The following is a 26,494-nucleotide window of genomic DNA, read 5'->3' on the forward strand; positions in this document are numbered from 1 at the left end:
AATCAGGAAAAAAATTAAAAAAACTGTCTCGCTTAAAGACAAGATTTTTATGTATTTAATACGCGCACCAAACTATATGAAGATAGGTCCTTTCGTTTTCGAATGAAATGTTTGCGGCTATACTACTTTTATTTCAAAATAATCCAAACAAATATTTATCGATTTTTTTAAAGTGAAGAATGAATTTATATGAATTTCAGTTAATTTAAAAATCTAATCTTTAGCGGTACATTTACATTAAACATTTACTTTATTTGAATCCATTCTACAATAACTGTATGGAATTTTATTCACTATTTTTCATTTTTATTTTGCTATTGCTTTTGTTGTACGCTTTCTCTCACTCTGTCATATTTGTTTTGATCATTCAGTTTAATTGTAATAGTAAGTTTATATATAATCGGATTTAACAAACCCATGGAATGTCAATTCTATTGCTTATATTTCAAATAAATCCTCATAAAGAAGGTTAGCCCTGCAAAAGGCTATAATATAAACATGACCTTATTATTCTTCTACATTGTGACGTTATTTATTATTACACCTTCTACTCTCTCGTACTTATGACCTCTGCCCCCTTGTTGTTTACATTCATCCGTCTGTTTGTATGTGTATTTGCGAATCGATTGACATTTCGCTTGACCACTGTAGAACATCCTAGATTGAGGACAGATTTGCTTCAAAGAGCAAGAGTGAGTGTAAATACGCCAAAAAGCATTGTAATCCATAAATAACTAAATATATGTATACCTACATACATACATATATTAATGTTCCTACTTAATGTGAGGAAGCAAGCTTTAACCTTAATAAAATTATTAATACCATGAAAATCATGAAAATATTTAAAATTACCACTTATTAGCCAATTTCCAAATTAAAGCAATTGACTTCTTTTCTGCTTATTTGGGTGCAAAAATATCTTTAAATTTTAGTCTTTCCCACTTTTTTATTTTGAAACACCTCGATTTGAAATGAAAATTTGCAAATTTGGGAATAATGATCTCTTTTAACCTTGACGGTAAGTTGACATTTAGTTGTGTGCGTTTTTTTTTTGGCAAAGATTCAGTTTTCATTTGCTTTTTGTCGTCACTAATTTCAATTCTATACCAAATTCAATTTTACATATAGATTATTTGTAGAAATTTTTTATTAAAAGAGATTTTTATTTAATTAACACCCACACTTAAAATATAATCTGTAGAGAATTTCTTATTTTTTGAAAAAAAAAAAAAATGTTAAACACGTGGAGATATTTGGTTGAGGCGTAATTTTTGTTATATATGTATATTTTGTTTTTTAAAACTTTTCCAACTTTACCCGGAAAATAAAGCAGGTTTTTTGTCACTATTTTGGGGATCAATATGTACACACAGAAAAGAAATGCGACAAGAACAAAATAGCGTATTATTCTAAGTTTACATTTACGAAATAAACTCGATTTCAGCTGTCAATTCCATTGCCTAAACGTCAAATGAAATCCAATGGATTTGAGGTGAGATTTCATTTGATGTATACACAAAGGAATTGACAGTTGAAATCCACTCGATTTCGTAAATGTAAACGTACTATTATGTATAACTATGCTAATAATAAAGTGTACTCATGAAATTAAGAAATTTACTTCCATAAAATGTTCTGTCTCATCCTAAACCAAGGCATATCGACCAGGTAGTGGCATCGACATATTTGTAATATGTTATTTCAAAATTTTCTTTATGTTGTTGGGGAAATTACAACAAAAATATTTTTTTTATAAAGGGCTTGACACTTCATATTCCAACAGCTGGTGTGATACCACTACCTTAGTAATTGTGCCGTGTCCTAAACGTAATAAAAATACCTAACTGCCCTGAATGCTTTATTGAAAATTTTGTTTTTGTATAATTGTTAGTTGTTGTAATTCATGCATCTATCTACCTTCTTTTAATATACCTTGGTTTAATGGAATAACTAGGTTAGATTTGTTGGTGTTCCTAAAATAAGTTTGTGTAAGTTGGTATGAATCAGACTGATAAAAAAAGCATTTCAAATCTTCGTTTATCTTAATGAAAAGCAATTAACATGTTAATGAGTCGTGTTAACAGCTTAAGTAACTTTCATACAAAAAAATATTCATTCTTAATTTTAAAACTTGTTTTTGTGTAAAAACATGGAAATCAAAATAAAATTTCAATATTTTGGGTGAAAGAGTTGAAATTAAATTTAAATATTTTAGATGTGTATGTAAATTTACGATGTTCGAGAACAAAGTCCAAATAATGTTATGTATATTTTAGTCTTTTATATTATATGTTTGTAGGTATGTTAATTTTGTAGTCCACACTACCATACAAAAATGAATAACAAAACTTGTGGCGTTTCTTCGTTTCGAATAAAAGAAGAATAAATAACAATATTAATAAATATCTGTACACACGTACATATTATATACACCGCACACAAGCAACGCTAATAGGGGGCTCGTCTTGATATCGCCGCACATGTCTGATATTTGAACATGTTTTCGTTCATATGCATATCGTTTTTTAATTCTTTTTTTTTGTTATTCGGCAACAAAAAAATCAAGAGTTCATTATACTGACACACATGGAAACAAAATCAACAAAAACATAAAAAGTTATCAACTTTTATTTATGACTTTTGATTGTCTAGCCAAAGTTTAGCGGAAAAAAACTTGATCTTGGATTTGCGTTTTGTTTTTAATTGCTTCACACGGGCATACAAAAAAAAAAAAAAAAAAAAAAAAAAAACAAAAAAAAAAAAATAATAATGCTATCGGATAGGCATTTAATAAAACAAAAGAAAATAGTAGGTATGGTAGGTGTAGTAGGGTGGCTACTTCAAATCACGACACTAAGGAGATGCTTATCATGAACAACGAAACGAGGATCATTCATGAAGGGATGTAGGAAAGATACCAGTATTATGGAAGGAATTAAAGACCATCAAACGGGGATTAGCAGCGTTGTAAAGTAATGTAAATTAATTTTTATTTAAAAAAATATTTAAATTTGCATAGAACCCATCAAGCACATTATATGACCCTAGTTCATGACGTTAATCGAGCTATCATCTTACAACTGACGTTTTAAAACAAACAATGAATCTGATATTTCTACTATTTTCACTTTTTGAAATGAGAATTACTGCCAAACTACTGTTGTAGGAAATGTTTGTGTGATTGAAAAAAAGACAATTAAAATATTTTTCAAAAAACAGAAGTTTGGTAGCAGCTCAATCGAATTTGTATTAGAATCGTCTTAGTGAAACAGGCCATAAATGGTTTATAAAAACGATCCAATTTTTAATAAATATCGAAATAAACATTTTTTTCAAAATCAGTGTGGTCAGAATGTTTCTACAAAGTAATGAAGACTGGAGACCGATTCTATATTTCATCTCGATTATATGGGTATCCTTTTTATCGCCGAGTCAGAACGGCGCAAAGCGGTCGATATCACTGATCTTGCGGCATTAATGTAATAACTTCCGAGCTAATTGAGATATGTATGTATATTGCTGGAAGTTTTTACAAAATCGTTCTGTATCTGTGGTTAATAAAGATCCAAATATATACATTATTCTGGTATAACCCCCAAATAACGGAGAGCATAAAGAGTTTCTCTTTAAGTTTGCTGAAAAGAAAGGTATAAGAGGAAAAGTCATATTATTTCCCGAATCTACAGAGTTGAATTTGTATTCCTTCAGTCCATTCAACTACAATCAAACTTCTATATAACGATTAGTTTTAGATAACAAAAAATCGGAAAAAATCGGAATTGCCATACTAAATATTTTCTTTATAACAAAGTATCTCAATAACATAGTAATTCTTCGTCCCCAGTGTCTACGTTATCACCCAATTCCTTTGTAAAATTATTAAAAAATCTTCAAAATACCTCAAATCGGGAGGCAACGTGATTGGTAATTGGTAATTTTAATAGCTATATACGAAGTTGTGGTACATATTGAAGAGAGCATGTATATAGATGGAGCTTTTAATAAAGTGAAATTCAAATCAATCCATTCGGTTGTAGAGCTACTGAGTGTTCAATGGTAGAATCAAGGTATATTTATTATAAGGTATATGCATGAACTACAACAACTAACAAATTTACAAAAACAACATTGTTGTTATTGAAAATTAATTTTCAAAGAAAATATTGAATAATAGGGTCGTTCCAAAATTTTTTTTCAGGAAAAACATAAATGCATTTTGGAAATCATCTAGAATAGAACAAATTTGAAGCAAAATGTAAATATAATGCATTCATAACTCTAGTAGGTCGTTTTTATTACACGTTTAGGATGAAAAGCAGTATTTTATGGTAGCAGATTTCGAAGTTTCAAATTTTATGAGTAGACCCTATTACATTTTGAAAACTAAATTTACAAAAAAAGTAAGAATACAGCTGATTGTCACTTCTACCTTATATGAATATGCCTTGGGTAGAATGCTGAAAAGCAAACCTAACAATTCAAACATTGTTAGGTTTCAGGCACATGAGGAAACCCGGATGAAGGAGTTTTATAACCCTAGCTGTGGCTTCTAGTGGTGAACGGGATTTTTGAGGGAATTTGACAAAGTAGGAGCTAGGGTAGTGCCTACGCAGATGAAAAAGTGGGAAAATTTTGTCTGTCTCATTGTGTACACCGTAACGGACTTGCTGTGAATCCAGCCAAAACAGAGTTAATACTATTCCGCCTGTACTGGATGATGTGCAACTAAACCTTTCTATGGAAGCGAAGTACCTTCGTGTGGTGTTCGACCATCGACTAAGAGGCTTGATTACGCTATATATAGCTTTACAGCTTGGACAGTGGTCTATCCCACCTTAACCTGTCCAAGTGAGATACAGTGTAGCGGGCTGCATCAGTACTCCCCAGGCGGCTTTAAATGCTACAATGTTCAGCCATGTTGGGCTAATTAAAAAAGCCGAGGGGTGTAACTGATAAAATTTCGCAAACTCTGGACTTTTACATAGCACATGTACATAATTATTCCGGTTAGGAGTTAGAGGCTGCCGGACAGACCAATCCCGCATAGCGTAGCTATTATCTTCGATGGGTAGAAGTTGGAGCTTCAGTGCTGCTAATGAGAATGACAGTTTTTCACGGTAGAGTGGACAAAGTGTGTGTGGATAGTCATACTTTTCTTAAGGCACTAGGGTCCTTTGCCATTAATCCTAAATTTGTTCAAAATTGCTGATTTGTTTTGAAAACTTGTGGAAGGGTTGTTCAATTTTGTAGGGTGCCATGACACTACAATGTTGAGGGAAATTTGATGAACTAGCAAGACGGAGTTGTCAGTCTTCTAATCTACAAGTGGAGGTCTGTGTCTCTGCTTCTTTCTCGACTAAACCAAAAAGTTCTACTTTGAGAAAACCAAAAGAATCTGGCAGCGTGAACCTGGAAGTAAGGTATCAAAGTCAATCTCCGGACGTAGAACTGCATCCCTACTCTCACTAAGCAAGCCTAAAATCAAATTGCTGTAGGGTCACACTGCTTGTCACCAACGTAGCCAGAATTGGGGATTTATTTTTGGACTAACAACAAGCATGACTTGGATATTTTGGAAATTCAAGGGGAAATCTGAAAAAATTTGAATTTTTGGCCATAAATCGTACAAACTTGGCACGTTAAAGTGTATTGGCGTCAATCAAGGAAAATATCAGCTTCTAATATTTATTGACCCTTCAAAATTCTCTATTAATAAATAAATTCAAAATCCAACGACGTAGGGATGCATTTGACCAACAAAAAATAATATCGCGTTCCGTGTCTAAATGCCGGGACCAGGATAAAATTCGGTTTTGGGACACATTTTAGGTTTACCCTAATTCACATCCACATGTATCTACCCAGCAAAAATTCGGATCCGTTAGCCATTATGTCAACCATTCAAAAATGTAATGTAAACAAAAATAACAACTACTGATCGTACGCGTAGCACATGGTGTAGTGTGTTCGGCTACAAATCAGAAGTTCGCGGAATCAAATCCAGCAGAGAGAACAAATTCTACACCTCAACTTATGGTTTTTAGTTTATTTTTCAATTTCTAGTGGTCATAGAATAACTAGTTATTCTAGCGGTTTTAGAATAACTAGCAATTCAGAGCGACATGCCCTTGTTAAAATAATGGGTTAGTAGGGGGTTTTGTAAGTAGTTATGACAACCAAAAAGTACTATAAAAACCCATTATTTGGTAATATTTTTTGTTGGGTATCGAAAAGAGTATACGGTACAATAAGTGGAGAAAGCATCCGTAGAGAGAATTAGTACAGAAAGGATATTATTAATATTGTAGGATACAAATTTTCCGTCATTGCATAAACTATTAAATGTAAAAAAATTGTTTACAAAAGAAAATTTGCAATTGAAAAAATGTTCAATTGACTTTCAATATTATTGACTCACACTGATAGACGGCGTAATTGAACAGAAGCGTTTAAATTATTTTGATTTGTTACAAAATGGTGATGACAATGGAAAAAACAAATTAAGTAATTCCATTAGATGATTGTTAATAAATCACGACAAAGCATGCTGTTATAACAACAAATACTCTGTGATTTTTTTATTCAATTGAATATTATTCCACTAATTTTATCAGCCATTTGGATTTAATTATAAGTGGCGTCATATTCACGTGATTATATAGAGTGTATAAGAAATATTTTTAGATGGAAGTTAAATATATTAAATGTTTTGTTGATAAAACTTGATGTATGTTTGAAGTGATTCAAATTAGTTACTATTATTCGAAAATGAAAGTAGTTACTTTTCATGTAAATCATGCTGTTAGTTTTTTTTCAGATGGGTGGATAGAAGACAACCCTGTTGGTAACCAATTTTCTGGCAACTTTTTCATACAAATATGTATGTTTGCGTGTAAAATACGTTGTTAGGATTATCTACATGCTATCTCGGGATACCAAACCACAAACATATGCACTACTCTTAATTTATACATATCCATAAATACTTCAAACTGTCTATGCGGAAGCTATTGGCTTTCGCTTCTTCTGCAAGAAGCAATAAAGTTCAGGAGGTGACTGTCGACCATACATACCATTCCACACCTTTTGTAAATAAGTCATGTTTATAGAGCTGACAATCTCATCACTCAATAGTGAGTTATTGCCTAGGCGAGGACAAGCAAATGAAAACAAAAACAGATAAACAATATCAATAACCAACCTCAATTCCAATTAATCTGTGATAAAGAACGTTAGCTGGCTAAATCATAAATAGTAGATTTTATATACATAACTATGTAGGTACATACTATATATGTACTACATACATGCATAGATATAACGATAGTATACAATGACCAGTTTAAAAATAACGGTGAGTCGTATTTTTTTCAATTATTCCAATGATAGTCCTTAGGATTCAACAGAAAATGAATACTGTAGTGCAGGTAGTAAAACTAAGTTAAATAAACTTTCCAGAATTAAAATGGTAAAATAAAATGTAAGGGTTGATCGAATAGTAGTAAATATTATATTGTGTTTTTATGTATTCAAAGGAATGAAGAAGTCCTTCTTAAAATGGTAGTAAAAAGAATAAAGTAACATTTCATTCCATGACGTCATAAAAAACCAACAACAAAATATTGTTAAAATACAATTTTAAGTGCTAAATATGTGCATAATTTCAAAAGTCGCTAAAAACGTGAGGTTATAATTCTAAGCAAAATAAATAATAACTTAAATTCATTTTTAATGCCTGAATATTTTATCTACTTTAACAATTAGCAGGAAAATAAAACCCTGTGTATGATAGGTACAGGTATACAAATAAAATTTGCTATTGCAATTTATCACCATTTGCCGGCTTTGCAGTATTAAAGATATGAAAAAAACTATTTACATTTTGTCTATTCAAACTCAAACCCCCCGTTTTTTGTATCACCACCATATTTATCGTATCTGTGCCACAGATGAGTGTAAACATCATTAAAGTTTAGTTGAATTTGAATAAAACCGAGGAGAAGAGCAGTAATGATTTTCAAATAGACGCAGAAACAAAAACATAAACAGATGTCGTCGACCACTCAGACAAACAAGCACACATTTTGACATTGATCACTGTCAAGGTTTGTGGGGCATAAGTGTAACGACAAACAATCTGACACGTGTGTGTACACGAACGAACCATATCGGACATTGTAAGGCGATCTTGTTAATGCTACTAAATAAAAGCCATGAGATTATGGTATGAACAGAGTATGTAACCATTTAATAGAAGATTATTAAAAAATAACTTCTACCAGAATTTGAACGAATTCGAATTTCGTGACATTTATCATCTTGTCCCCTGCATCGTAATGTGGAGAGGATATTATAAGTTCGTTTTGCCCCAAAATCATATAACAATTCTTAATATTATTATTGGTCAAAGCAAGCCTTTTTGCGCTCCGATTTCCATATCCCGACGAAATAACACGGAGAGAAAAAATATTTTTTTCAAAATATTAAGCACGACATCGGATACTGAGAGATGTGAAAAAACTGTCGAAGAAGAGAGAATAATATTGTGAATTTGACAAAAACTATTGTTGGATTTGACAAAAACAATTGTTGGAGACATAATACTACATACCGAATCTAACAATGTCTTTATATATATTTATTTATATTTTATATATTTTTTATATATTTTGTTCTTCAAATATTGTTGTACCAATTATATTTTTTCTCTGGGTTCATTCGATCAAGCAATGTGTAATCCTGTCTTACCTAAGACAAATCAATCCCATGCGACGAGAATAAACCTGAATAAACTTCATATCTTAATGTGTGTAAAACCTTCTAAATACCGAAAATAGAGATGTACCGTTTTATGGGATCTATATCAAATGTGTACCTTAGAGCGATCCAAAAAAATAAAATTAGATTTTAATATTAGGTATATTAGAGGACCCAAATTATTTATAATTGACAAATTAATATAATTGATATTGGACCGATTTTCATAAATTTTTGTAGGATTCGTTTTTTAGCCACAACAATTAGCCGCTAAATTTTTTCATCCATTGGAAAATTGTGGCCTGTAGTGCGATTTTCTGAAAATTTGTCTTTGGCCCCCATACGAGTACTATGGAGATCGGTCAAGGATCATTTAGTGAAAATTCACATTTGGCCCATACAAATTTCTATGGAAACAAAGATCGCCCGGTTAGCGCGGGTTAACGTTAACCGATCGCCATAAAATTTCATGTATAAAGTACATTGATCAAATGAAAAAATTAGTGCCGTTTAATGGGGGCTGTATCAAAACGTGGATCGATATAGCACATTTTCAATTCCAAATATCCTAGGAGTAATAGACAAGAAAACTGTCGATATTGTATTCATTTTGAGTGTTGGAATATATTTCCGTAGTCGCGTCCGATGTTGAAGTCGTGAAAAAACATTTGGCTGGAGTCGGAGTCTAACAAATAAGCCTCGACTTCAAATCCCTAGAATGATCCCAATACTTATTTGTTCACCATTTGGTGTACTCTATGTTCAGTCTTCGGGAACTTCTACTAGTATCGATAATTATATGTCGGAGAGTGCGCCAAAATAGTGAACAAAAAGTGTTGAACTTTTGCGGAGGGGTCATCTAAAGGAATGGACCGACACACTGAATCATATTTTGGGAGTATTTCTTATCGATAGTTATTATGAATCCATTTTAGTTGGTTATCGTATGATTTTAAAGCTTTTGAATCGTTGAGCCAGGAAGCGAGGACTTGCCCACGAAAAACATTATATAATTGTTCCACAAACATCCCAGACGGGACAGGGGAGACTTCTCTCATATCAATGAGTGCACCCCGATTCATATTAGCTCAATGATATGGGACCTACTGTTTATCGCCGAGTCCGAACGGCGTGCCTTACGACACCACTTTATAGAGAAGTTTTACATGGCTGAAATACTCAGGAAATGTCGCCAACATTACTGAGGGGTATTTTGCCACCGTTGAAATTTTTGATGTTGCCTGGCCGGGGAATCGAACCCACGACCTTCTGCGTGCAAGGCGGGTGTGCATACCATTGCACCACGGTGGCACCCATAAAAAAACATTATATCAGTAAAAATTGCAAAACGATGCTCGAACAGCCCTTAAACAGCACATTAGCGAAGGTGTTCTTTGGAAGAAATAGTACGAAGACTTTGTACATCCATTTCTTCTATCGTTCAAATCGGATACTCAATTCGTGTGTTATCGTTCTCATTGGTTCGTACCGCCGTAGTTTTGGGCTATTATCTTCTTCAAACAAAATGTCCCGTCTTAATAGAGACCGCGAGCTTAACATTCCACAAAAAGTTCAAATTATCCGAGACGTGTCCTTAAACTGTTTTTTGGGAAATTTTTAAAATTTTTAGGTCCATCTTCGAATTAAATGTAAGTTCGGAAAAAAACAGACGGAGGGACAGGAATAAGTCGACTCTAAATTGTCTGAAATGGATTTCTTATAAACAGACTTTGGGTCTAATACCATTAATTCGATGAGGCACATTGTTGGCCTAACGGTTGAGGGTATAAAAATTAGAGTTATCGTTATTGATCCACAGGACACACCTACAAATACCCCTTCTATATTTATTTATTACTAATTAATTGTTAGCAAATGTTTTAATAGAAATCATAATTGATTATTTAAGGTATGAAAACAATTTTTTGCACATGCCACATGAAATTCATTTCCTACGGCCAGAATTCTAATTTCGCTTGTTAAAGGTCAACAATCAGAAAAAATATATTTAGAAAAAAAAATAACATTTTATATGCATTCTTATGTAGACAATGTACTACTTATTTATTAGAATATACAAAAAACATATGCCTGTGTATTGGAATGGTTCGTTGATAATGAAAGATATAGAAAAAATAGAAAATACTTTGAATATTAGGAGTAGTGGTAATTTTTGTGTTCCATGGATGTGTAACAGACACGGATGTATACAACTATCGCTATTTTTTCAATTATTATTTTAATAACAAGAAAATTGTTCAATTCTAATTTATAATTAAACGAATGTTTTTTCCTGTCATTAAATACAGAGATTCCATAAATAATTTAAGGAACAGCGCAGCTCATAGTTGGTCGAGACTTACTATGGTCTCAGTTTTTGTGTATGTCTTATTATTCAAACCACCAGAAGTATGCCTCGACATTTTGCGCAAGGTAAATAAGTAATGAAAGAATAATAGTAAGTACTAAACAATTTTAATATTTTTTTAAAATTATGTTAATATTATTAAACATCAAAAGCATTCATAAATAATTCTATTAATAGATTAATTAACACTTAATCACAAAAAGGTGTTAATAACATTAGATGATGAAAGCAAAAGTAAAAAATTAAATAACAATATTCGTAATTCGCAACTTTTAGTGACCTATTCTAATATTTGTATATGTTATACACACACATTCACATCATCTCACTTTTTGCACATATTTAGATAGACAAACATTTGGTATTCACTTGACTGTGAGTTCGTTAATGATAGACAAACAGACAGACAGGCAATACATGCGTTAAAAGAACATTCGCTGTTTTTTTTTTTTGTTTTTTTTAAGGCTACGACGAAAAGCCTTACAAGAAAATATATAAATTGTCACGCGTTAAAGTGTCTAACGAATGAATGAATAAAAAACGAAAACGTATATTTAGTATCTATTGAAAGGTTCTTATTAACAATTTCTATAGATTAGGATACAAATGAGGGTAATTTATAGAATAATAAATAGGTAGTTGTTATAATAACAAAAGAAGAATGTACATTGTTACATTGTGAAAATGAACATACCTATTTACTCTGTTAATGTGTTAATTATAAAAGATGTGTGAAAATTCTGTATGATAATAATAACATGGAAAGGAGGCGGCGGGCGTTAAGTTCAGGATAGGCCGAACTTTTTACGCGCTCCACCAAAAGCGTGTTAGAGCGAAACTTGACAAGGGCTTATTATTATCTCTATCTTGATTAATTTGACATAAAATGTACAAAAAACATACGTCAAATATATGAAGATTATCATGGTAATTAGCACTAATGTAAATGTATTTTTACAATAATGTAATAGCCTGTTTATATTATAGCTTTTTGCCGGGTTAACATCCTTTATGAGGATTTTTGACATATACGCAATGGAATTGACATTTGAAACCCAGCGGGTTTATTACATTTATTAAATCCAATTATGTGTAAACATACTAAAAGTTTAGTAATACTTTTTGAGGTATTTATCATACGCACCCCCTTAATATTAATCATACGCTCTACAATTTAGTTTATAATGTCAATTCTAAGCCGATAGCCTTTGTTGCTAGTGCTTTGTAGTCATGGTAGAACAAAAAAAAGGTAAAGTTAATACTACAACAAATACAACTCGAACAACAACCACAAAGGAATTTGTTTTTGTTTGTAAACCTTAGTGTTAACGTAAATGTAAACAAAACAAGGAAATGTCTATAAATTATTGGAATATAAAAAACTAATAATTTTTCACATTTGATTGAATATTTTGGAAAACATGAATGAAAACTCGTTAGATTTTCAATTTGAATGTTTCCATATCATTCCACTAAATGCATAATTTCTCGCAGAAAGTAGAATACTTGCAAAAATGTTTCGGGTCGCTGGTAATTCATTGAAAAAAGAGAAGCTGTTTCAATCATTTGCTTTTGAAAACAAAAAAGCACATGTTTATTAGGGGTTTATTCTTTTCAAGTTTAACAAAATTCCACACATATTAACAAATATTGTACCGCCTCTATAAGCTGTGCTTTAGTGTGCGGCATGTCGTTCGGACCTGGAGGAGGTTACATGTCAATGATATGAAGCCGTCTTTATGGGAAATAGTTTTTTTTTCTGATGAATAAATTTGTTCTTCAAAAATATATATCCCTAATATACATCGAACATAGAAATAAATACATAAAATGTCGAATGGAATTTGACACTAACACTACAACCCAGTTCAGTCAGCTGGGTATTGCTGCTACCTTTTCTTGTTCTACCATGCTTTGTAGTTATAATTTTATTATTATTTGTTATTATAGTAAACATTTAAATAAATACATAATGTCAATTTAATTTTTTCTCCCAGTGTATTCTATTTTATGAAGAATTCTATTGTCAAGCCAAAGAAAAAACTCTTTCATCTAATAAAAAATAAATTTATGAAGACTCGTGATTTTATTTGAGGCGCTGGTCATTCATTTAAATAAATGACAGAAATTTAGAGCACATGGCAGAAGAGTTCCGTTGTTTTTATATTTGTATATTTTCCATAAACACAATAATAAAATGGTAAATATTGTGGCAAAACAAAGTTGTCATTTCCAAATGTTAGAATTTTCATGGAAAGCATAGGTGGTACAGTCGAACCTTGATAATCCGTCATAGAGGTTGGAAGGAGCCGTTGAGGATAACTGATTTTAAATACAGTAAATACATTAACAGTGTTCCGAACAATTTTTTGTATGTTTTTAATTTAAAAAAGAAGAGTTTTTTACATATCGAAGAGTGTCACATCTCAAAAAAATCACTTTCGAGAAAAATGCGTTTGAAGTTGCCTATTGAAATGTAACTAATTAACTTAAAAAGATTATTACACAAATATAACTACTTGGACCATATTTTGCAGAGAACTAGCTAGATATCAGTGATAAATTTCTGTACAAGATCAATCATGATTTGAAGTGTTTTAGTGTTTCATAAACTCAAATTTTTTTATTTATGTTAAACTTCTAGTAAATGAGTTGTAACTCTATGGGTTTTGAGATAACAACTTAAAAATTTGAGACAAGATGAAGTAGAATTCGTAGAAACAATCGAAATTGCTAACTCAGAAAACGCAACTTTTATTTATGCCGCTCTTTGAGTAAATTACTAATTAACCCACATAAAGCCACTGGTTTAAAAGTCACAAAAACTGGTTGCAAAAATTGACGTGAAACACGGATATTTTCGCAAAATGTTGTGTTTTTTTATGCATTTTGTTATAGTATTGTCTGTTATCTATCATACCATGCTTATAAAGCTTCATTTGGTCCATGCATTTCCACGCAATCGGCCTAAAACGCAAGCAATTCAGAAAAATCGAATTTTTGTAACTTTCGACTTTTGATGAAAAATTTAAATATGCGATACAAATTTAATCATAAATGTTACATTCATATAAAGTCTGGGATTTGTTAGGAGTATAGTAGGAGTACTTTCTTAATCAAAAACCAAGGAATTGGCATGAATGAATGAATACATCTATATTACCCTTTAAAGCTTTCGACACTTTCCAAAAAAGGCCCGAAAACCACAGGAAAACTATACGTTTTAGAGAAAAAATTTACTTCTTAAAAATGCTTAAAAAGTATAATCCCCATTATTACAAGTCATCTTTTGTTATAGTTTGGATTTTTCCGAACAGATTTATAGCGTTCGGGTTAACTTAATGTTAAAAGTGATGATTGAATTCCAAGGTATTAACTTTCAATGTAAAAATTATATTTTGAATGCCTCCAAATTGGTTTATTTTGCGTTTTCAAATTCATATAATAATGGCCCTAAGAAATATAATTTTTATACAAAATTTTAAGTTTTCTCAAATGTTTTAATATTGTAAATAGATGTTGGTTTTTAGTTTAATCAAGACACAATAACTTTTTAATTTTCTTTTATATTCTTGTTCCATTCCAGAAATTACAAGAATGTATTATTTTTGTAAATATTTACAATTTTTTACTTTATAAAATTTTAAAAGATTTTCAAGTTGTTGTTTGCGGGAACACACTCATTATTAAACTCTCTGATTTTTATAACACACATACATGCATGTATAATTAACTATAATTATAAACTAGTTCTGCCCAAGGACTCTTCTTGTATACATATGAATATCCTTCATGTGTGAATTTTTCATTCAACACAAATTTCAACCCTTCTCATTCTTTTTCAGTGAATATTTTTTGCTTATCTCTATTATTCGTCATTTCTGCCATAGTGTATAGAATTTAAAGAAAGAGATAATGTAAACGTTTTTTTCTATTGATATTACGACTCAAATGAAAAATAAACAATTAACAAGCTAACATGCGAATATATTTTAAAACGAAAATAAAAAACATGACGCCAAATTGTAGATAATAGACAATTATATTTAGGATAATTGTGTAGAAGAGTTAAGGGTTGGGGATGAGGGAAAATTACACCAAATGTTAAAATAACAAATGTAATATTATGCAATTGTTTGCATACAACGACGTCGTTGTTTTGTTTAATACTATGAATGTATGGATGTGAAATGTACGTACATGCATATAGTTGACGTATCTTTTAGTGAATATGACCATAAATCACGATTTGTGAAAAAGTAAATATTCACGAGACCGGCATTTTAGTAGTGTATTAATAGTTAATGATAAACTTTAAGTTATATTGATGGTTGTCGAATATATTCGGGGAGTTATTGAGACATTCTGCAAATTTTGAAACTCAATCAGGGCAATCATGAATAAAAATTCCGTGCGGAATTTGTTCCCTTTCCCCAATTTCATAATTTTTTATTTCCATATTTATGTCCAAAAAGGTAATATTTTTGTCGTTTCGGCATCAATATTCCATAATTAAGTGATTCTAGTAGTTTTCAACGTTTTAAAATACCACTTTTTTAAAATTATTTTTCGTGCGAAAAATTCCGAGGGAATTATTCATGATTGCCCTGTATTAGATTTTATCACAATTTGAGGAGAGGAATAAGTACCCAGCAAACCAAAATCGGAAGAAACATCAGAGGTCGGACCGAATTCGGTCCGAAAGTCGGATGAAACGTCCGAGTTCGGATCCGAATTCGGTCCGAACTCTGTCCGAAAGTCATATGGAGTGGTTGACGTGTTCTCTGACCGAAATTCGGATGAAAATCGGATGTTTTAGCCGACTTTCGGACCGAATTCGGTCCGAACTCTGATGAACTGTCGTATAAATTTCTGATTTATTTACCGACTATCGGACAGATATCGGTCCGAATTCGGAAGTAAAATTTTATGAAATTCGAAAGTGTTTGTCGACTTACGGACCGAATTTGGTCCGAAGTCTGATGAACTATCGTATGAACTTCTGATTTATTTACCAATATTCGACAGAATTTGTTTCTATTATTAACAGATGTTGAAAATACACAGTTAATTCATGAAATATCCAAATCCTATAAAAGGTTATCTATTATAAACATATTAAAGGTTTTAATATCATCTTATGCTGTGTTAAACTTGGTGGAAAAACAAACTGTGGAGAACAACAAATGCGTCAACACAATCTGTGAAATATGTAAAACAATTGTTATTAATATATGAAAAAAATACATGTCTTCACATGCAAAAAAATTTGATACACATAAAAGTGTTCAGAAACTTAAATTTGGTCATATACAAATATAAAACATACGACTTTCCACGGAATAGTGTTGAAGTTTGACGAAGAAAATTTTTACTTTCATTACCTTAATAAAAATAAAGAAATATGTATGCAACCGATCACTATGAATAACATTTAAACACTATTATGCATCAACACGCATAACAAAAATAAACCAAATTTGTTCTCCGATACAGAAATTAAAACCCGAGCACTCAATTTTTCGTTCGAACTGCATCAACAATTACACTTTCTTTTCTTTCTGCTTATTTACACTTAATTTTGCCAAAGCAGCACAAGAGAAAATAGAAAAATTCCCTTAAGGGAGGGAGAGAGAGGACGGGAAAAGTTCGTCAGACTAGTCGGACAGAGTTCGGACCGAAGTCGGTCAGACGCGCCGGAAAAAACTTCCGACTTTGAGCAGACGCGTCGGACGTCCGACATTGTGTTTGCTGGGTAGTAACAGAAATGTTTAACATATAACCCCATAATACATTACAAATGTTATAATCGTACCATACTTTTTTGACATCTGTGCACCTACTAATCTATTTTGAACGGAATAAATTTAGTTATTTCAACAAATATGTTTTCATTTTACAAATTTTTACAATAACAACAAAAGTATGTACCTATTTTAATAACAGCTATTTATATAATTCACTATCTCTTAATTCAATTGAGGAATGCTGATAAGGCAGGCAGACTGTTTTCAACGATTAACAGACCAAAGTCGAGGGTTTTTTATATTAAACTTCCAGTCCAGACAAAAAAGTGAGGTTGATAACGGGGTGATCGTGAATGGTTTATGTACATAGGACAAAATCACACCTTAAACTAGGTCATAGTCATGATAAACATTAAAGTTTGTATGTTTTTACAAATTTTGCATAAAATTGGTTATTAATTTCACATGATCAAGTTCGTTTAAACAAGTTTACGACTTGTTCAAGTTTTTATAACACTAGGCTCAAAGTTTCTAAGAACTCTATAATCACCAAAGAAAATTATGAATGATTGACCGACTGATTCTAGCCATGAAGGTCTCCACAATCCACTAAATTTCAAGAAATCTTTAAATGATTTTAAACTTGGCACAAAAATTCAAGGTAAATGCATTAACGCAGCTGATCAAACATGCACTGTCGAAATAAGTAGTTGTAAATAAAATTAGTCGTTAACAATATACGAAAAATTATAACTTTACTGCTTTATACTATTAATACCAACAATAAAATAATTATTTTATCGTTGAGATATCAAACATAACTTGTAATTTGGTTTGATAAAAATCAACACTGTATACCATAGAGGATTTAATTTTTTCACCTTGTTTACAAAATTTCTTATCACAAATTTTTTTGTAGCATGACACTTAATCCAAACCATGGCGGAATAATAGTACGTTCAGAATTAGGAAATCCACTCGATTTCAAATGTTAATTCCATAGCTCCAGGCTATTTGAAATCGAGTGAATTTATAAATATAAACGTACTATTAATAGTACCTCTACATATAAGCATATTTAATAAACCCACTGGGTTTCAAATGTCAATTCTATAGCGTATATGTATGTCAAATAAATTCTCATAAAGGTGGTTAACCCGACAAAAATCTATAATAGCCTATTTAAGAAGGTGTTACATCAACCAAGGTATATTAAAGAAGGTAGAAGTGAAAATCAGCTGCATTTTTACTTTTTTGTAAATTAAGTTTTTAGAATTTAATAGGGTCCTACTCATCAAATATTGAATTTGAAATTTGCTACCTTTAAATTCTTCGTTTCATGTTAAACGTGTAAAAAGGAACCTACGATATACCTCCAATACACATATTTGGCCGATTTTGGGCCCTAAATATCTATGTCAAAATCCGATCCGAATTTCACAAATTTTTGTAGGATTGTTTTTTAGCCACAACAATGATCATTACATTTAGAGTTACAAATTGCTATGGAAACAAAGATCACTCGGGTGGCAAGAGTTGAAGTTATAAAATTTCATATATGGTTTTTGGATCAAAATACAAAGAAACTCAAATCACAATAATATAAAATCTATTATGTTTGTTGTCAAAAGTTGTTAACAGAACCCTGAATTGCCGACCTTCTATAGGCCTTGTTTATAAGTCCATATTTACATTAGCCAATTTTCCTTGCGGCAATTGTCAGTTTGAAGGTGAGAGAGGTGAGGCATATGGTAACCCTTTGCCTCTCAACACCCTCTCTCACCGACATACTGACAATTGCCGCAAGGAAAATTGCCTAATATAAATATGGACTAATATTAAAATAAAAATACTCAAAAATATCACAAATAAATTAAATTTATTTTTGCTTTATCGTGGCGAGAAAGTAAATGTTAGAAAGTATATTTGTTTCGCATATTTTGGCGAACTTTTGTAACACTTTTTGAAATGGTCTGCTGGATACAAACAAACAACTGCTTTTTTAGATTGCCAAAGTTTGAGCACAATCGGAATATCGGAATACGTGCCACTGGGGCCTCAAACTTTCCATAGTAATTTGTACGGGACCAAATGTTAAATTTCACGAAATTGCCCTGAAGGCAACATTTATTGTCTAATTGATGAGAAAATTTTACCAGTTCATTGCTGTGGCTAGAAAAAAATCCTACAAAAATTTATGTAAATCGGGTAAGATTTTGATATTGCTCCAATAGTATATTTCACCAATTGGGGCCCTAAAATATAGCCTTACATTAAAATCCAGCAGATTTTCAAAATTTTTGGTAGGATTATTTTTTTAGCCACAGAAATGAACTGGTAAAATTTTCTATTCGATTGGACAATAAATGTGGCCTTTAGAGCAATTTCGTGAAAAATAACCTTTGGCCCCATACAAACTACTATGGAAACATTGAGACCAAACAAACAAATTTTTAATTTATAGATGGCGCCTGTGTTTGTGGCAAAGTTTGTACACCTGTAGTGCGATTCTCTTTTTTTGTGTTACCGACAAGAATAGGTAAAATTAAAATGCTTAAAAATTCGGTAATTTACGATATTTTTAAGTAAGTTAGCGACCAAGAGAAAGTAGTCGTAAAGTTCTATCGATAGCAACAGTGTTGTCATCTTTTATTTGAACTTTTCATTCATAATTTTGAGTTTTAATTTTACCGACATTTGTCGTTAACTCAAAAAATGAGTTAGAGAATCTCACTACTGGAAGGATTATTTATATTTGTGGTATTTAAAAATTTTTAAGCAAAATATCATTAATTTCTGTTCTTTTCTTCTTTTGGAATGCCTGTGCTGTGGAAAAAGATAAAAATAACGATAATTATTATTAAAAATTTTGCAAGGACTCATATGAATTAAAAGTTCGAAATACTTTAGAAAAAAATATAATTTTGGACGAAAATAGCTAATAGCAATCCTTTAAGTCTAGCTCCTAATTTTCTTGCAAGATATTCTCAATAACGTTTTTCGGAGGGTAGTTTTAGTCTCTTCTGTAGAAATACTGTAAAAATTTAACAGACAACATCCTGTAAAAACCAGCAAACAAGCAAACAGCTGATTCACCAAAACTTTGAGCAGAAAATCAATACGAAAATAAAATAAATTGCCCTCATTATAGGTACCTTATTATCATGATGTAATAAATAAGGCAAACCAGTATCTACAACAAAATGACTTGTGATTAAAATACCTCCAAGCTGTCAAAATGTTTGTTTACGTTAGTCATATGATTAATTCTCAATTAAAATGAATTTGACAATAGGGAGGAAATCAGCTGTTCTTACTGTTCCACATTGTATATTGTTTACGAAGTACATATAATGTGAAAATATTAGTAAAATCATACATATTAGGATTTTGTGTTAACTGAGAACATTCAGTGTTTGAGTTTATCAAACAGACTTAATATCGATAGATATTCAGAGGAACTAACTATTCAAATTGTTTATTAAGTATTCACATTTTCACCATACTTGTGTTAAGCTCCATAGTAGTAATAAAAGTCAAATGTTATTTCAAGTCTGATAAGACATAAGATATAAAGTTGCCATCTTATATCGCTCCACTCTATTATATGCAGTTTCGAAAAAAAAATATTTACATATGCCGCTTGACAGTGAGTTTCTTTTTTGCAGTACATATTGGTTTTTTAGAACAATGCCGGCATTGTGGCTTGCACTGGTGGTAGCATTCGGTAGAGCGATTAGCGGTGATAATTTCAACAATACCATACTGATTTTAGGTTAAAATGCATTCGCATTGCAAATTTTGTGCTGTTTCCTTATTTATCGTTACTCAATATTAAGACTTTAGTCGATGTTTTCATATGTATTTAAACCTGTATTGGAGAAAGTCTTTGTCGAATGTTGAGTTTAATTTCTGATTTGTTTCCTCTTCTTTGGTTTTTTGTTTGTTTGTTATTTGCCATTAAGTACCCTACATACAGACAGACGACACAAATAAATTTGTACATACCTTTTATTTAACGATGCGAAGGTTTGACGTAACTTTTTTGGGGAATGGTGCACTCTCTCTCCTCCTGGGCGTGCGTGTGTGAGCCTGTGTATAATATTTTACTCCTTCGATGGGCTGTTTACAACATAAAAATTTAGACTTTTCTTAAAATTGAATTTTGCATTAATTTCACGAAAATTTACAAATAAGGACTCGTAAAAACTGTAAATTATTTTTTTCTTTATATCTAATTGAAAAAATGTATTGCATAAATATTATAAAATCGTTGTACTAATATTGCAAAATTGCATTTGACATTTATCGACACTTTTCAAGAAAATATCAAATTGATGTACATAAGAAGATGCGCTGCAAGACACACTAACCAGCTGTAGAAAATATTATGCTGCCAAAAATGATTTTTTCTTTTTTGTTCTACACACTCCGCTTGGTATTCTTCGTCGCAATTCCTTTTTTATTCTATTTAAACGAACCACTCGCACCAGTGTCTCACGACCGACTGACTCGATGACAAAGTGTAAAGCGTAAATATCTCATCCGACTTTAACATGCAAAATGTTATCGCATATAAAGCACAACAATAGGCACGGCAAGAGCAACAACATTCAAAACTGTTAAACAAGCCCCAACAAATGCCTGCCTGCGGGCTTGTTGCGTGATTTCTCATCTCATCGTCCAAACCTGAGCCAAGTGCTGTAGTCAGCGTGGCCGCTGGAAAATTCGAAAAAGTGTCACAAAAAGTATCATTTCGAAAAAAAGTGGCACAAGTCTTTTGAAAAAGTGGCACATTTTTTTACTTTTATTAAACAAGAAATAGTATAAAATCTTAACAAGAACACTTATATATGTATATATTATTACTATATATAGCATATTATTCATATAGTATATTAAGAAAATAGATTAAGTCGCATTTTTTCCATTTCTACGAGGGTCACTCAAAAACTTTCTGGCCTAGGCAACACGCAGTGTCGCCAGGTGTTATTTGACATTTTTTTTGGAAAGTTTGACAGTTTTTAGCCTAAGCGTACTCAGGACAGTTTGACATACGACCATGTGTTGGGTTGTTTACAGTGGCTTGATTGAGACACCTCCACGCCTTTTTTCTTGATGTGCTGGAATCAAATGAAGTCATTGGATCCCCAGTCAGGGCTGTACGGCGTATGACACATCAATTCCACGTTTTGCCTGGTTAAACAGGCGCTGGCTTGAATCGATGTGTGAGAGCTCGCATATGATGCAGAACGATTCGTCTCCTCTTGTTCGTTTTTCGAATTTCTCAGGAGACTTCAAGCAAACAAATTGTAGTGTAACACTCAGAATTAACTGTCCTACATTTCTCAAGCCGTATAGTCGCAACACGGCCAGTTTTGCCGAAAAAACAGGCGACCATTTGCTTCGAAGGTCTTCTTCCATGAACAAGTTTCGTTGGATTTGGCTCGCTTTCGAAGACCCAGAGGTCGATCCTGTTTTGTTTCGGGCTTCTAAGCATAGATCCAAGATTCGTCATCTGTGACGATCTTATAAATGCCGTTTGAAGCACCGCGATTCTTTTTATTCACCATTTCTTTGCATTAATCCACAATAGCCTTTTTTGAGTGATTGACCAATTTTGATGGATATTGCGAGAAAAATCCATTTTTGCGGCCAGGTGTTCATGCAATATCAAATCTTAGTTGGTGAAAGGAATCTTGCATTATCCGTTCACGCATATACATTACGGTAATATAGATTACGGTACATGTACTCATTTTGATTGTTTTTTAAATTTCCAATTTTGTGCCAGAAAAGTTCAAAAAGGTACTAATACGATTTATCATTCGACTTGCTTTCTAATAATTTTAGTTCACTTATTACGCACGAATATTCAGTCACTAAATTAATATAATCTATATCATCATTGGATTTTAGATTAAATGGGTCTAAAAATCTTAAAATATTCAGTCTTGATCACATAAATGTTGGTAAAACTTAAGTATATTTCCTTTAATTAGCGAAACATTGATTTCATTTAGAACAAATTAAAGTTTCCGCCTCATGACCTGTATATATTTTGGCAGCATCCATGATGTGTAAACTATTTTTATAGTCAATGGTCCAAACTTCTGGAAAAGTTATGAATTCTTTTTTAAAGAAGTTTCTAAAAAGTTGAAGTGATATGTCTTTTGGCATAGAACAAACAAAGACATAAAATATAACAAGATGGGACATTTCCATTGCTACTATACATCGGCAGATGGCGCTGGAGGTCTAACATAATGTTATATTCCAACATGGTGACATGAATTTATGTTGTACTTGTTTTTGTTGCCGTCGGGTTCTGTTAGTTGTCTGTTATACACAAACACCATCTATGGTTTAATAGTAAAATTGAACTGCATTATGCACTATGTACAATCTTTACAGTTCTATGTCTTTGGAACAAAGATATATTATTTGAGATGATTAGTTTTGAAAAAAAAGCGTTCAGTGAGTTTATCATTTTAAGAATATAAACTAAAAACTGTGAATATACATATCTTATTAGTTATTGACAGCTCATGTTGAATTGTGTATATTTTTTCCAATTGTCTTGTACATTTTGTCTCAAATTGTTCTCTAATAAAACATTGTTGCAATACAGACCACTGCTCAGATACCCTTTTTGATACTGATTCGAAAGAAAGCCATTTTGTATCACTCAGCCTTAAAAGCTTGTGCTCAGGTACTGTCTATGCACTTTTAAAATAATTTAAAAAAGAAATTAAAAATGTCTCTTAACAGTTGCCCCACTTTATCGGGAATGCATTTCAGAAATGAAGCATTTACTAAATTAATGGAATGGCAAACACATCCATTGTGGAAAATGTTGAGTATTTTGCGTTTTAATGAAGAAACGCATTATCCGTAGAAATTACCACAAAATGCTTCAACGGAATATTATGGCGTTCTAATGTAGATAGGATGATATTACAAATATTTTCACTTGATCCACTTTTCAGCTGCTCTGATAAGAAGAAAGAGTCTCGAGTGTGACGGTTATGCTGATCAAACTGTCTGACTACCATTACCAAACATTTTTATTAGAAATGTCAGTGGTTTCATCGATAATTAGACTGAACATTTGTTGCTGCATCTGAGTTGAAAACCTTTCTTTCCTACGAACTGTACTTTGTTTTGACTTATACCCTAGACAGACGGCAGCGTTAATTTGCATTAATTGCCTTAATTCAAATTAATTCGTGCATTATCCACATTCTTAATGCATAAAATCAAATAAATTTAAACTGAATTTAGCTATTTCAATATGGCAATGCTGTTGAAAATCTATTGTCTTTGGTCAAATTTCCAAGTTTAAGAAAATAAAAAAGGAAAGCAAATCAGCAATTTTCGCGTTTCTTTAAAATAAGTAGTGGTCTTTCGCGATTAGAATAGCAGCTAATCGTTTTTCACGCCTTCTAACAAATCTCTTTTTATGTACCAATTCTATCGAAAATTATATCTTCTTCAAATGTTTTTTTAAAGTTTTGCAATATTTTTATAATATTAAAAAGACTCAAAAATATCGCGAATAAATTAAATTTATTTTTGCTTCATCGCGGTGAAAATGTCAATGGTAGAAGGTGTATTTGATTCGCATATTGTGGCGAACTTTTGTATAGCTTTATGAAATGGTCTGCTGGGTACAAACAAACAACACAAACAGCTGTTTCATAAATGCAGAAACTATCGTCTGTCAGGGTGAAAAATTAATTCAAATTAGGACATTTTTAATGCAAATTAACTCTGCCGTCTGTCTAGGGTATTATAGTAAGTCTGCAAGTTACCTACAATGCGTACAAATCATTGCTACAACCATATGGTTTAAATTGTATACTATATATGTATGTACCAACCAATTTTGCTATCGATGAATCTGGATAAATTGGGTGTTTACATTACATTGTATGTAATTTAAAAAAGTGTCAAACGGTATGAAATAGTGGCGTGGTACCATTGGTATTAATATAAAAAAGTGGCACAGAATTATCAATGCCGAAAAAAGTGTCAAAATTGATACTTTAGTGGCACAACGGTCACGCTGGCTGTAGTGGCCATGTGTTGTTTGGATGTTCTCTCAATTCTCTCCTCAGCGATAACAGTTAGCAGATTTGATATATGTATTTTGGAGGAGTAAAAGAGAATCACAGAGCATAAGAAAATAACCATCAAGAGAACTGGAGCTTATTTCCCCCCAAAACAACATACATATGTTTTTCAAATATACACAGAACTTTTTAGTTGTTCTTTTATATGACGCACAGTGTATTGAAAAATTGAAAAAAGAAATGTTGAATTTATTTATGGCAATTTTAGTTTCGTATTAGAAACAAGTACATACAATTTTTGTGGACAAGTTCCTTTACGCTTTCGAGCCTTAGGTTAGGGTAAGTGTACCAATAGTCGGCACTTTAAGAATTTTCCTAACTTCAATCCTTCACCAATCCGAGAAAAATTGTCTAATTGCAATGAAATAAAGCTTATTCGCTTCGAAATTTTGTTTACTATTCGATGATATAAAGTAATATTGAATTATTTCTTTTAAAACCTGTGAAATTTCCGAATTTGTAAAAATAGTGCTTTTGTGCTAGTAGTCGGCAACATTTTCCAATAGTCGGCACCTTGTGTTAACGTAAGGCAATTATTTGAAAGGCCAACAGTTTCTGCATTATTAGTTCACATTCCCATTGATTTGCATCTAAAAAGTAAGAATATTAAAATATATTGCTTAAATAAACTCGGTGGCTCCTATAGTCGGCGACTATTACCCAATTGCAAACGTAAGCCCTTCAAACAATGCCAATTATAACCTAAAATCACTTAAAATTCATTATTTTATTGAAGCTATTTTTATTAAATAGGCTTTAAAGTATTTATTTAACATTTTTGTACAATTTTGAGCTAAAAATTATGGACAACGTTCAGGTTTTTCACTCTTTGCAGACTTCTGGCAAACTTTACATTTAGCTGTCCCTAAAGTCGGCATCGGCAAAGACATAGAACTGTAAAGACTGGAAAAGATGCATAATGCAAAAATGTTTAAGAAACAAAGTATAAAAAACATTTTGCCAACAACAGGGGTATGTTAATGATAAAAACTCCATTAAGGCGCAATTCGGCTTATACAAATTGTAGGAAAGCGAAAAGTTGGACTCATAGCAGTTTCCAAGTGTTTAACATCGATTTGCCCTCCAGTTTTGCAAATGACTTTGCCCTCCATTAACATCCATTTGCACCCAGTTTTTTTCCAGTTTTTCTCCACCATTTTAGCTAATGAAACATCGAGTGTTTCCAGTTCATTGAATTTGGCGGTTGAAACCGCCTGAAATGGTTAACTACTTAACAGAATGTTGTTATGATATCATAACAACAGAGCTTAACTCCATATATTGACAAATGTTAACAATTGAGTTTTCCAATCTTTATGTATTTAAATCTTTGGCATCGGCAGAAATGGCAGGATTACAACAATATTTTAATAATTTATTTTTCTAAAGGTTCTTTTGACTATTCTCTACCCACACAACAACAATTTGTTGAAAATTTTAATAAAATTACAGACATATTTATGCTGACGTCTCCACTAATTTTT

The 26,494-nt window shown here is 31.8% G+C and overlaps 1 protein-coding gene across 2 annotated transcripts in view; it reads right to left on the bottom strand.

The window, feature by feature from the left end:
- The window catches only part of PCB (Pyruvate carboxylase), a 38,915-nt gene extending 17,349 nt beyond the window's left edge, over nucleotides 1-21,566 (bottom strand). The window contains exons 1-2 of one of the 2 annotated variants that reach the window (XM_073988208.1): nucleotides 21,249-21,566; nucleotides 20,884-20,997 (exon numbers count right to left, since the gene is read on the bottom strand). The gene's annotated coding sequence lies outside the window, so the exon portion shown is untranslated. The remainder of the gene's footprint in view (nucleotides 1-20,883; nucleotides 20,998-21,248) is intronic. The other variant, XM_073988207.1, reaches the window with a different exon arrangement.
- Between the last annotated feature and the right edge of the window lie 4,928 nt (nucleotides 21,567-26,494).

This window comes from Musca autumnalis, unplaced genomic scaffold, assembly GCF_047663935.1.
Source record: "Musca autumnalis isolate F117 unplaced genomic scaffold, ASM4766393v1 scaffold_5, whole genome shotgun sequence".
Classification (NCBI taxonomy): Eukaryota; Metazoa; Arthropoda; class Insecta; order Diptera; family Muscidae; genus Musca; species Musca autumnalis.